At 39.0% G+C, this 14,481-nt stretch overlaps 2 protein-coding genes across 4 annotated transcripts in view; one reads left to right on the plus strand and one right to left on the minus strand.

Moving 5' to 3' along the window:
- lrrc73 (leucine rich repeat containing 73) overlaps nucleotides 1-14,481 on the minus strand; it is a 176,592-nt gene that overhangs the window by 67,508 nt on the left and 94,603 nt on the right. The gene's annotated exons all lie outside the window — the stretch shown is intronic.
- LOC309487078 (tight junction-associated protein 1-like) overlaps nucleotides 1-14,481 on the plus strand; it is a 112,746-nt gene that overhangs the window by 35,287 nt on the left and 62,978 nt on the right. For 2 of the 3 annotated variants that reach the window (XM_082154605.1, XM_082154607.1), the window contains exon 2: nucleotides 6,581-6,728. The exons of the other annotated variant lie outside the window; for it this stretch is intronic. The gene's annotated coding sequence lies outside the window, so the exon portion shown is untranslated. The remainder of the gene's footprint in view (nucleotides 1-6,580; nucleotides 6,729-14,481) is intronic. 3 annotated transcript variants of the gene reach the window in all.

Below are 14,481 nucleotides of genomic sequence, written 5' to 3' on the forward strand. Positions count from 1 at the left end.
TGGTGTGCTGGGCAACGCTGGTAAAATGATACTACCCTCTCCTTCACTGATCTGAATAAAAAATTATATATTGATATTTAATATTCATTTTATTTCATTTTATTAATTAATTATGAATTTCATTAAGAAGTCTAATTTTAATACAATTATACAAAAAAAAAAGCGAATTAAAATAATTATTAAAAATCAATTCAGTTTCGGTTTTTGGCCAAGTGCATCCAGAAGTTTCGGTTTTGGGCCATAATTTTCAATTCAGTGCATTGTTTTTGTATCCACCTTTTTCCTGAGAAAACGATGAGTGCTGCCATGATGGAGCTGTATGACCACCCATCTGTTTTCAGTCTAGCCAACTTCATTTAATGGAAACTTTTACACCACATGCAATTTTGAGTTTTTAAATGTAATTAAACTTTTTTCTTTTTTTAAATGGTATAAACGTTTTTCAAAACAATAGAGAATGAGGAGTTACGTCACAATCTTTTCACGCAGCGTTGCATTCGAGGAAGGCGCCGCCATATTAGGTGGTCACGCTATCCGTTGCCATGGTTACTTCGACAGTGAGACCGAGAGAAATAGCGAAAGAGAGAGAGTGTAGCTTAGTATTTTTTTTTATATTTTAGTGATACGCCGCAGTTTCTTGGGAAGATATGGAGAAGGAAGAAGCGAAGGGAAACGGGCTCTATCGGGAGAGACAAAATAACAACGCTAGGCAGCGTTAAAGCAGCACTCCGTAGCTTCGGGACTTCTTCGCTGTATTCTCGCTTTTTGCTCGCAGGTTTCTCTCTAGAGCTCCCCCCACAGCTTCGGAATAGATATTTGACAACACTGTTGTAAAAACTCGTTGTTGATTCTCAGACACCAGAGGCTATAGATCAACGACATCAAAGCAGATGGGACATTCTTTAAAACGTCTTCTTCATTCGGGTTCGAACAGCGTGAGGGAGCGCAATAATGACAGCATTTTAGCAGATTTCTTTTGGCCGTAAAGCAATTGTTTACATCGCGAGACCTGATATCACGCGAGACTTCCTGACGCAGCGGCCGGCGGCCCGCCGGCTCAAAGTTGCAAGTGCGGATTTTCCGCTCACGGGCACCAGGGGGGTGCGAAACGACCACCATTCAACCCGAAATAAGTAATATAACCATTCCAATGACTCCGAAGCTGTTCAGTTAAGGTAAAAAAAGTTACTTAGTTCACCTTTAATTAGAGAAACTGCTTGTCAATAAACTGACAGCACTCAGCATGATTTCAAAAGCAACATATTTCAGTGCCAGATCGCTTTTCATTTAACACAAATGAACAAAATAAATACTCTGTTAGATAACTAGAGTTGTTTAATTTGTTATAGATATAACTGTTCCGGGAACTGTTTCAAAAAGACACTTTTTTTTCAATGACGTACGACTCGCATTGACGGGGAATGTCCGATCTGTCCGCTTACATGGCAGGTGCAAATGCACATCCGATTCATATCAGATTTATTTCCACGTATAAATGACGCCTGAAACCTCTCGTATGACTGAGCTCTCGCAGTTTACTGGTTTGTGGGTTTGTAAGTTGCACCCAGCCGCATCAGAAATGTTCATAAGCTTCTAATGACGGAAAGCTTCTAAACTCGTGCATTGTGAAGGGACTGATACCATAAACCAGGTAATTTACTATGTCAGGGTGTGTGAAAGGTGGTAGTGCTTCTGGGGCTTTCATCCATTCTGTAGCTGCAGGTCGTACGGGTCCATGTTGTTGATGCCAAGCAGTTTCTCTAAATAACGCTGCCTGGCGTTGTTATTTTGTCTCTCCCGATAGAGCCCCTTTCCTTTCGCTTCCTATTTCTCCATTTATTCAAACGTATCGCAAAAATGCAAACGAATATCAAGCTGCTCTTTCTCTCTCTGTCGCTATTTCTCTCGGTCTCACTGTCGAAGTAACCATGGCGACGGATAGCGTGACCACCTAATATGGCGGCGCCTTCCCGCAACGCTGAGTGAAATGCATGACGTCACATTCTCATTCTCTATCTGGAGCCAACATGGATACAAAGATGACATCCAAAGACCTTGATAGCGAGATTTTTAGAAGATTTTTTACTTTTTTTTGTAATTGACCCACTTATTACACTTATTGGAAGGACTTAAATGCTTATCATACACATTCCCGCTAATTTCTCCGTTGTTTGAACAAACGATCATGATGGGCCTGGGCCGGCACTGCTGTTCAATTATTTGATTGAGTTTTTATCTTTGTATCAACTTTTTCCGATAAACTCTCTACTAAAAGACCAACATGACACTGTTAAAGTGTGTGTCACTCAACAAAATTGGGTAGTTTTTGACCAGAATAAGCTATAATGTGGACCAGACTTTATGCTGAAAGTCAAAATTCTGGCTACATGAAAATATACTGTATGCAGTAACTTATTCATGCCTCATTCCTGTATCTTTTCTTGTTCTTTTCTGTTATTCTACAGAGAACCTTTCCACCTTTAGCTTTTAGATTCCACCTCTTCTTTTGTCATGTTTGGCACGTTGAAATGTGCCTCAAATGTGCAGTTCTGATCCAAGTTTGATGTTCAGACCTTTTCCCTTTGTTCTTGCAAGTAAAAAAAAAAAAGTCTCCTACCTGATTACTTCCCACGAATATGTCACCTTGGCCCGTTCGATCATATCATTACTGCAAATTTGATTTGTCAAAGGTACACTTCATTATGGTGAGATTGCGGGTTTCGGCAAGTGAGATTGCTGGATTATTACTGAGGTGAAAACTCAGACTCTTCAGCGCATTAGCTCAGGGCAGTCGACTAAAAAGAAAAGGGTTGAAAGATGAAAGGGTTGAACTCTTGGCATCATAATGCAGGATGATGATCGTATTCTGAATTTGCTCTGTGCCGTAAATGTTCCGGGCGTTATGCTTTTTTGCATATTGTGAAGGGTTAGAAACAACCTTGAATCACAACTGATCCATTCAATTTCCGTATGGGCTTTATGATGTAAAATGACGTGGCGGCTGATGATTCAGAGGTGTGACACAATCACAATACGTCCACCTCTCAATGCAGTGTTATTAAATGTTCCCTTTATCTGCCGCCCGAATGTCTTGCTGTCAGTAGCTCTGCGTTCATTGTTCCTGTAATCAAACACATCTCTAGCAAAGCTTTCAAAGCTGGTCTCATCCACAGCTGTCTAGAGGACCATTTACACGTGCTGTTCTCTGCTGTCTCTACGTTTTGAGCTCTTGATTAACAAAATACTCGGGCTGTTGGTGGATTAAAGTTAATTGAATTAACGATTCGGTTAACAATGACATGGCGATTAATTTATCAAATTAATTGCAAGTTCACACATTAATCTACATTTGGCTGATTAAAAACATTGAATACGTTACAGAAAGTTGCTTCATAAATCATATATTGTTTATTTTAATTCCATATCACTTAACAAATGCCTATCACAGACTTACAGTCCACAAAACCCATTTATCTGGCAGTTCACATGAAGGTGCTACTTCTAGCTTGAATCGTATCGGGTGGCATGATTAATTGAATAAATTCATCACATTACTTTCTCTAAGTGTTCACACTAAATTAGCACATTAAATTGACAGCCCTAGAAAATACCTTTCTATTCGTTTGTCAGGATGATTCGCTTATAATGCTAGAGATGTTCCCGTCATGTTTCATCCTGCTGTGCTGTGGTCCTCTTAACATAATGGTAAGTTTTACACCTTAATCTAATTCCAGTGCTTTCATGCTAGTCAAAAGGCAGACACCATTAGCCAAAGTGCAAGCCTGCCCAGCATGGGTGTCTGGTCTTTAAGTGAAGAATGGGAAGAGTTTTGAAAGGCCTTTTGAGCTTGGAGCCGCTTTTACAGCTCTTGAGTTACTTAAGATTTCTTCAGCCAGTACTAAATAATGTGTGACTGGACTAAATCTAGGTCTTTTGTTTATTTCGTACGTTCTTGGTTAAAGCGTTGAACCTCTACGAACATTGGGTGTCTTCATTAACATCAATCACGGTGATGGGCCTGGGAAACCGGCTGTTGTCTTTGAGACGGTCTCTTGCGACGTCTGTTAAGTGTTTCTCCTTATCTTGTTTTCCAATGGAACTATACAGGAATACAGAACAGCGATCTTGCTTTGCTGAAACAGCCATGTAATTGATTTTCTTGGGGTTTTATTGCTCTTGCAGTTTTCTGTTCGATGTGGTCAGCCGGCTTCTCTTCTCTAAGTAGACTAAGTGGATTATATTACATTCAGTTTGTTAATGTAATTTTATGCATATTTAAAAGTCTGAACCTTTTAAAACTTGTTAAGCCTGAGCCGTGGCCTAACAGTAAGGCATTGGCGCTCATGCAGGAGATAGGAGTTCGATTCTGCTCGTACTCGATCGTACTTTTGTTTCCGATCTTTACTTAACTGAGAAGATTTTAAAGCGGGGGTCTCCAACTCTTCTCCCGGAGAGCTGCCATCCTCCAGCCCCAATCAAACACACATGAACCAGTTAATCAATGTGTTCAGGGTTACTTAAATTTCAGGCAGGTGTGAGACAAATCAGTTTTATAAAATCATAAAAGGTCATAAAAAGTGTCCCTATTATGGTAATTTTATTTTGGTGGTCTCCTACAATAGGTTTACATGCATCCAAGGTTAAAAACACTTTACTTTTTATAATATGCATTGCAGCATTACCTCTTTTCTCAGTATATAAACGGTAAAGGACTCTAAAGTCTCTCTAATCCCCACTTTTCCGAGAGCCGACTCTACTCTGATTGGTCGAATGGCTGTTGTAATTGGTCGCGCGTTGGAAAAGAAACGTCCATTACCTTATTTGAATTTCAACTCCGGATCTTCCTCAGCACTTGATAAACTGTGATATAAAGAGTAACGATGGCGTCAGTTTTGCCGTATCAATTCCAGCTCGAATCCTCATTCTGTTGAAGTGCAGCAAAGTGAACTTGCTGTCGCAGCGCAGAATACGGTGTCTTAACATGTCAACACGAACCAAACTCCTCCAACTCAAGCTACAACAATAGTGTTTGAGAGGCAAAGTAGTAGTTGTTCGCAGGGCCGACTGGGTCTCTCAAGACTTATACGTGGGTTTCTTTTGATGGGCGAAGTTCCTCCTTTATGCGTCTCGTGTCAAGTTCCCTTGACTGTTAAACGTATTCTGTTGGACTGTAATATTTATGATACTGCTCAAAAACGCTTTTATTCAGAAACATGTTTACATGGGATATTTAAGAATGCATCACCTGAATGCATTTTAGATTCTCTATCTTATGTCAAGTTGAAATGTTTTATATGATAATTAAAATTGTATGGATTGTGATATTGACCTTGTGTTTGCCATGTAAATAGTCTTGATGCTAACATGGAGTAAACAATTTAATAAACAAACATTGTTTGTGGGCAGCCAATAAAGAGCCTAGACTGGCATTATGCAAATTTGTTACAAACCTACATAGGTTCAACAGGAAGTGAGACTGGAATTACTGACAACTCGTTTCAGGCAATTCAGAATCGGTTCTCTTTTTTCGGGAGACAATAACTTTGACAATAACAAAAACTTTGCAGACCTTTTACATTCAGTCAGCTATATTACACACACTGCATGAAAAGTAATAATAAATCTGAAAAAGCATAATAGAAGCACTTTAAATGGCATAACAAACCTCTTAATGATCATTTTAAGAGGTCCTTAATTTGAGGATGGAAAAACAGGAATCGGTACAGCCTAATGTGATGATTAAACATCAAAAGGCGATGATTTCATTAAAGGAAAATGTTGCACATTCAAAGTCAAAATACAGTGCTTTTGCACATTCTAATTATGATATTGTTTACTTTGTTGTTTATATTGTAATATGTAGATGCATATTTATCTCCCTCCCGATCTTTGTGAAGTTTATAAATATTATGTTTTTTAAACACACTCCTGAATTTTTCCGCTTACGAACAAACCGCGCGGATGCTTACTATGAGGAAAAGATTTAATTAAGGCTTATATTCACATATATGGGCTTTTTAATTATTATTGATTAATGTCAAACAGGAAGAACTTTAAGAATAAAATTTAACCAGAAAATAATCTCTTGATGGGGAATTCACCTGTCTCAAACTCTGCAGGATAATCTGCTTACACAAGAACTTGCTGCAAAGAAACACTTTTCGATTGGTCTCGAGTCGCCATCACATACGTTTAAGCTCTCACTCTCTGCTTGTTCTTGCGGTTTTCCCCCCCAAGCTTCACTGAGTCCCGTCATGTGCCAGGCAGTTTGCTTGGTGTGCAGTGTCAGGGGAATATCCAGCTTTCCGCAGAGCTGTCCCTCGCATCCATTAATCAAGACACTTTCTCCTGATGGAACACACCTCAATTAGCATCTAACTGCTTTATGCCTGCGCTTATAGTGAGCGAATCAGTGAGTGTGAATGCAAAGCAGTCAGGCAGACGTTCATTTGAGACACGCTCCAGCCGTCCCACAGGCCGTGTCTTCGCTGACACTTAATCCCGGGCCTGGATGATTGGCAGCGAACTGCTCTGCCGCCAATGACGCTCGTGTTTTTCCATCCACCTGCTTTTGTTTCAGGTCATTGATAGCCCTGAGGTTCACATGCTGAACGGGGGAGGAGGAGCGGGAGGAAGAGGAGCGAGACGAGAGCTAGATTGAGTTTCCTTGGCGACCGGTGGACCCACTTGGGGCGATGACTCTGGAGAATGCAACATGCACACTTGAGGTGAGGGGCGATGCCAAGCGGTATTTTGATGCTGTTCTGTAACTTTATGTGTCTGTGTCTCTTGTGATTCTCAATGTAACTACATTTTCTGGATCTGATCTTGCCGAACAGCTGTAATTAATACAAGTAGTTTCCTGGAAATAAATCATTTGTACTTTATCTCTATTATGCTGTGCATTAACTGCTGATAAGTGGTCAGGTTTTTGTTCTTATCTGTTCTTATGAGCCGGGATTTATTTCTGTAATCTAGTTTGTAGTGTTCCTCATTGAGATGTTTTAACATTGGATCTTTTGCATAATGAATTACCCATTTGCGCTAAGAGTAATAAGTAATGGTGTTTCATACTAATTTGCCTTGAACATCACCTAGTCTAGTGGCTATTAAGCTAAATTTTGGGGCCATTTTGGGACCTTTATATATGCATAAACTTTCATGTGCGCACAAGAAAATATTCATGTGCGAAAGGGGATTTTTTTAAATGTGCTCACAGGTTACAATTTGTAGTTTGTGTATACTATAACCTAGGGCTGCACGATTATGACAAAAATCATAATTGTCGATTATTCCCTTGAAATTATAATTGCGATCATTAATTACGATTATCACAATTTACATTAATTGAGGTTTTAAATAGCTTTATACCATTGTTTGAAGCAACTTCATGCCATATTTTTATAAAAATAAAATAAAAAACAAGCTGAAAACTCTTCCTGAAAAACTTTTATTACTTTTCTATATAACATTAAGCCTCAAATGTCAACTATACATTGGTTTGGTTTCTTCTTTAAATAAAAAAAAAAAGGTAAACAAATGCATAGTATAATAATAGGGGCTTTCGCACCGGGTAGTTCTAGGAACTTGGTTATAGGAACTAGCCACCAGGGTGGTTCCCCGAGAGCTAATGGTTCCCGATGGCCGTTTTCCTGGTTGCATTCGCACCGCCAGTAAGAACTCTGAAGTGATGTAAGCAATGCTTTTTGTTGTGACTTTTAGATGTCCAGTGTCGCTAGCTGAGGTTTGGCTTGGTCCCCTCAAAGTTGCGTTGGATTTTCTCCTCCGCATAAAGGTTGAGAGGTCCATCTATCACTGTTTATCACGTTCGTAGAGTTAGTTTGTGGAGTAAATATATAGGCTATAATCTGTGAGTTTACATAGCTTTTTAAAAAAATAGTGGGTGCCGGTGTTTCGTGTGTGTTCGACCAATCAGCATACACTAACGTCACTGGTAGTTCCTATGGTTCTGGGTTCTCTGAAGTAGTCGTGATAAGCCTCTCACAACATAACATGCTCCAAACACATCTCATAAGCATGTAGAAGAATAAAAGTGGATTTTTTTTTCACGGCTTTGAACAATTATGTAATAGTGGCATCCGTAATTGTAATCGCTATTAGAAATTCGATTAATTATGCAGCCCTACTATAACCTATTTCCTTTGTGTGTCTCTGCCATCTTACTAGAAAACGAGAGCATGGATCATAAAAAAGATTGGCACAGTAAAAAATGCAAATTTGGCTTTTGTTGGGGCAAAACCTGTAATATCAAGGCCTAATGCCCGGTTTACCGCATCCTCCGTGGCAGCCGAGAAACCACACTGCGAAATGCCCTCATGGCTCAATACAGCTTTGTACATCGTCCTTTATGCTAAGTTTAATGGTTCATTAAAAATGGTTGGAACAGTAAAAAAGTCCTTAAACTTAGAATTTTGCTAGGGCAGTATATTTATATTGTCCCATATAAAACTCTAATGGACAATTAAAAAATCCTTACAGATGGAGGAGAAATGCTGACTGACTTCAATCATTTTTAACAGCTCTTCTTGAGCAGATGAACTGCCCTAAGCAAAGGCAAATTTTGAGCAGTTTTTACTGTACCGCTCTTTGAACTTGGCAAATAGGACAATGTACATAGCCGTGGTGTGCCAGAAGACCATTTCGCAGCCCGGTTTCTTGGTCACCACAGAGGATGCATGAAAGCGGACATAAGGCCTTGATATTAAAAGTACTGCCCTTATGAAAGCCAATTTTTGACCAAATAGATCTCTATTAATTCATGCTCATCCATGCTCTTCTTTTCTTCCTAGTAGGATGGCAGAGATGCACAAAATAAATAGGTTATAGTAAACATAAACTCGAAATTATAATGCGTGCGCACGCAAAAATTTCTCGGAAGTATGTATTTTTTTTTTTGCAAAGGTCCCTCCGTACTATTGAACACAGTTTTTATTTAAAAAGAATACATATTACAAGTTAAAATGAAATGTTTACAGTCACTTAAAACATAATTGAGTGTACAGAATGATATAAATGAAATTTTGACAGTTAATGCATATAGCCATATTCGCAAGGCCGAGCGCTTGCAGATCATTCCTCTTATTCAGCGACACAAGAGAGCACTAATAAACCATCATATTTACAGCAACAGAGGAAAGACGTGATCAATACAAGTAATTGTGAACAGTATCATTTAGCCAATTTATTTTACATCCCTCCTTATCTAGAGCAAGAGCAATCATTCATCATTTGAGTTCTTTCCTGTTTGGTGCTCTTACATTTGTGTTTTTCTCTAATAAGTTGGAAAATGTTTTGTTTTGTTTCGTTCTGTTGCATATTTATGCTCTTTAATAACCCTATAAGGAAGCTGTAACATAACATTAAAGGCTAAACCAAAATGCATAAAGTCAGCTTTTTTTTGTGTGTATTCAGGAATAAACTATTAACACTCTAATCAAATTTGAGTCTCCTCTTGCTTCTACCAATACTGCAGAACAACTGTTAATATTTCTTTTTGAAAAGGTAATTTATATACTTTTATGTAAATTATATATACAATTTGAACTTCAAAATTCTTTTTTATTAATATTTATGGTCCCTAGGTGATATATGGTCAGATATTACTCCTGATCTCTGTCCAAAGGCAGATTTGTCTGTATTTTCTATATATAATTATTCTCCATAAAGAGTGAGAAAGAGTGAAGTGTGAGCTAGTCTGACTCAACAAGTGGTATAAGACCTGGTATACTGAACAGAGTTATGATATTCACCCCTCTTCAAGTTCCTAAAAAAACAAGACTTTTTTTGTGTGTGTGCAAAAACAGAGATATATGAACCTTTGCTGTGTTGAATTATTCACTGCAGGCCTGAACACCAGTGAGCCTGGGCCAGTAGAACCGAACGCTGCCCAGCTCAGGTGCTTGTTAATAATGAAGTGCTAAGCTCCAAGCCTCTCTGGGTGTTTTTTCTTTTTTTAATGTTTTGTCTCTCACTCAATGCTTTAGCCTCTGAATGGCCGTTACAGTCAGGTAAACTGAGGCCCTGTCCCACACGAACACGCAGATTTTCCTGTGTGGTTTGGCCGTTCGTCCACACTCAAACGCAGTATCCGGTCACTGAAACCGAAATTTTTTGAAAACTCCTTCCAGGGTGAAGATTTTCTCTTTTGTTTACATGAGGCGAGTCTGTGCAATGCCGGACGTAGGCTTATCAATGCTAACAGGGCTTATCACATGTATACAGATACATGCACAGTTCTCCCATTATATTGCGGAACAGAGGCGTCAGAATGCAATACTTCGCAGGACAACGCTTATGACAACACGTTGTTAGCCTACCAGAACCGGTAATAACCTTTTTTTCAGGCTTCTGATTGGCTAACATGGCTTTACGGTTTTGGGTTATATCGACACCTGTTGGTCTGGCATGCTGCTGACAGCGCTTCATAGTGTTTTCATGTGGACGCAGATTTTTTTAAACTGTGCTTGTGTGGACATGTGATCTAGGCCTGAATCACCCCTCCGTCTTTCTCGGTGTCAGTATGTGAACTGTATCAAAGTCACACATGGATCATACATCACAACATCCAACTCGCCAGACAGTCAACATATTATAGTTCAGTCCCAATCGTGATGGTTGTTAAAATCCCAGTAGATCCGCAGTTTCTGAAATACTCAGACCAGCCCGTCTGGCACAAACAACCATCCCACGTTCAAAGTCACTTAAATCACCTTTCTTCTCCATTCTGATGCTCAGTTTGAACTTCAGCAGATCGTACTGATCGTGTCTACATTCCTAAAGGCATTGAGTGGCTGTCTTGTGATTGGCTGATTAAATATTTGCGTTAACAAGTAGTTGAACAGGTGTACCTAATAAAGTGGCCGGTGAGTATATGTATGTATGTTTGTATATTAGAGCTGTAACGGTACATGTATTCGTCCCGTACGGTACAGACATCACGGTTCGGTGCTTGGCGATGCGTCACAGGAGATCCACACTCCAGTCCAGAAGGGGGAGCACACGGTAATGCAACACTGTTTGCTACCAGTAGAAATCGCAGAAGAAGAGATGATCGATCGTTTACATCTCTCAACCAGTGTTTTCACTACTGAAAGAAATCAATAAAAACAGCTTGAGAATAATTTCTCACAGAGCATTACATTTACCCCAGGCATTTAGTGTCGACAACAGGTTAGTTCACTAGAGAAATTATTATATATATATATATATATATATATATAATAAACATTAAATAATCAAGACATATATATCTATATATATATATATATATATATATATATATATATATATGTCTTGATTATTTAATGTTTAAAAGAATTTGTCATGATTTTATTTTTTATTTGAGTGATTATTAGTATATCTAAAAATAAATAGCAACTGAATTTACTAATTTGGCCTCTGTTGTTAATTGTAACCTCTAATATTATTGTAATGTGTAAGTAACGGCTCCCTATATAGTTTATAGCATTAACTAAGATAGATTTTTTTTCTATCCTTTAGAATTGAATTTTTTTTATTATAATTGAATTTTATTTTAATACAGAGACACATTTGTTTAAAAAAAAGCATATCCCCCCTGCTGTACCGAACCCGTGCCGAACCGTCATGTTTGTGTATCGTTACACCCCTAATGTATATGTTTCTATTTATGTATGTATATATATATATATGTATGTATGTGTATGGTTTTTTTTTGTACATAGCACAGATTAAAAAACATTTTTAAGTAGCTAAAAAAATAATCACTGCTGATGATGACTGTAATATTTGAACTGAATGGTATATTTATAGCACATAATCACAGTGGATGCTCAATAACAACTCTGTCTCAGACAAAAGAGAGCACAAATAAACCATCATATTTATAGCAACAGAGGAACAGTACAAGTAATTGTGAACAACCATTTACCCAATTTATGTCCCTCCTTATCTAGAGCAAGAGCAATCATTCATCATTTCCTGTTTTGTGCTCTAACATTTGTGTTTTTCTCTAATGACAGTTTCCTGTAAGTAAGCTATAACATAACGTTAAACGCTAAATCGAAATGCATAAAGTAAATTCTGGATTTAAGGATAAACTATTAACACTCAGTGAGCGGTATGTAACTACAAGGCTGTAGTTTGAGACCCCTGTTCTAGTATATTGCTAGATTTTTATGACACATTTAGGACTTTAGTCCATAACATGATAGAGCCCATGGGGCCAGGTGAGAAAAATGATTCATTGTGCTGTGAATCACATCGTTGGATACAACCGAACGTGTGTGCGTGGCCACAGAAAACACTCCTGATTGACACCGTCTACTGAACTGAAGTAGGATTGCCGTCTCTGATACTAGGTTTTATAATGTTGTTTTTTTTATCTTTCATGTTGGCAGATCAGAGCAGACATATTTATGTGGCTTCTAATGTTCACACAGAATTTAACAACAAGCTATTTTAAACGCTGAAGCATTGATATGCATCCAGCATCAGCTTTGGAATAGGATTCTGCTCTTTGACTTGATGTGTGAGATGCTGAAATATTCCCTACTAGTCAATACAGTTGCCTCAAGTGTTATTTGACATTTGTTAGAGAGATTTAATGAGGCTATCTATTGAAAGAACAGGTAGAGGAGAGTATCATTGAATATTCTGCTAGTCTAGACCTGATTGATTCATCATCTCTGCTAGTCACGCAACAGGAGGCGCCAGGCCAAGAGGAACTGTCCAAAGACCAACATCTGTAGTTCCCAATCCATGCTTCAAGAAAAGCAAATTACACTATGAATGATAAGACTGCAGACTGAACGGAAATCTTACAGATCTGACACTCATTTTACACCCGTCATCTGGACAGTGGGCTGAAGGTGTCGGATATTGAATCAGCTTTTGCTCGTTAAATATGTAAAGGAGTTAAATCCATTCTGCAGATTTCAAAATCAGCATATAGAGAATACGTTTTGGCGTATTGTTATAGGACCTCGTAACATTTCTCAGACACCATTGCTTTCAGCACACTTAAAATTTGGGCTACAAGGCAAATTGTCATTTTTCTCTTCTACTCATCACTCAATTTCTCATTTACTGAGTGTTGCAGCAGTCGATGAGCAAACTGAATCATCTGTTGGCCTGAATAACGATCCCTGAATCATTTGATATACCGTCCATGTTTTTGCACAGTGAAAGTGAATGCTGGACTCCTGTATCGAGGGTTATCCTGCCAGCTAGGATTGGCAGGCTTGTGTTTCTCTATTTGTTCTTCTGTTGTCATAACTGGGCATGTTTGTTTACATTGCTGTTCAAAAGTTTGGGTCGGGACTCTGTAAGATTGAAAAAAATATATATTTGTTTTTGAAAGAAGGCTACACAAAGCTGTAATATAATTTAAAATGTAATTTATTCCTGTGATCAAAGCTGACTTTTCAGAATCATTACTCCAGTCTTCAGAGTCACATGATCCTTCAGAAATCATTCTAATATGATGATTTGCTGCTCAAGAAACATTTATTATTATTATTGTTAAAAACATTATTCAGGATTAGAGTAGAAATTTCAAAAGAACAGCATTTGTTTGAAAAATCATCAAATCATCCTTGCTTAATAAAAGTATTCATTTCTTAATTAAAGGGTAACTAAACCCCTGTTCAGAGCCTGACTCCACCCACTGGCAATATTTGAAAAATGCTAGAAAAGTGGGCAGACCCCAGCGGAGATAGAGGGGACGAACCGGGGGCGGGGCTGAGCGGGGGGGCGTGCACCTGAGACCCGCTGTCAGACTCTCTAAAATGGAGAGTGACTCACAGGGTCGCAAGACGAGGTAAAGTACATGCATCTGATGAGTTTTATCGAGTTGATGTCAATAGCGCGCGCCCTCTGTAGGCATATTCATATTTTGCCGCTATGTGAAAAAATCCAGCAAAATGCGCCGGCGCGTTTGTCGACCGCAGAGGATTAACTTTAGCCTAACCATAAATTGTGATTAAAATATTTATGATCACTCACATCAAGACGCCGCTGCGGTGGTGGAGTCCATGCAGGAGGAGCAGCGTTTGGCACTGCGTCACTTTTCAGCGCGAGCTGTGTGGAGAAGCCCATTTCCACCTCTATTGCGTTGGAGAAGCAATCCCGCGTAAAATGCAGGTAACACTTGAGCTCTAGGTGGGAACTCACGGTCTTCCAGGCCAAGTGCATGCAACCACTGGCGCCTAATTTCCAAGTCTGCTGGAAAGCTATGCCGTCCAGCAGTGCTGTTGCAACCAGCAACACTACACCTACGTACCCTCCTGACCACTGTACTAAATACAGATAAATCTACGCTAGCTCGTACCAAGGGCATGGTGAGCTCGTACCAGGGGCGTGGTGAGGGCGTGGTGAGCTCGTACCAGGGGCGTGGTGAGCTGGAATCTGCTTAAGTCACGCAGTACCACAAACATCCAATAGGAAAATTCAACTGCAGTAGCCACCGTTCAACCTGAAGAG

Source organism: Leuciscus leuciscus (genome assembly GCF_965113295.1).
Source record: "Leuciscus leuciscus genome assembly, chromosome: 22".
Classification (NCBI taxonomy): Eukaryota; Metazoa; Chordata; class Actinopteri; order Cypriniformes; family Leuciscidae; genus Leuciscus; species Leuciscus leuciscus.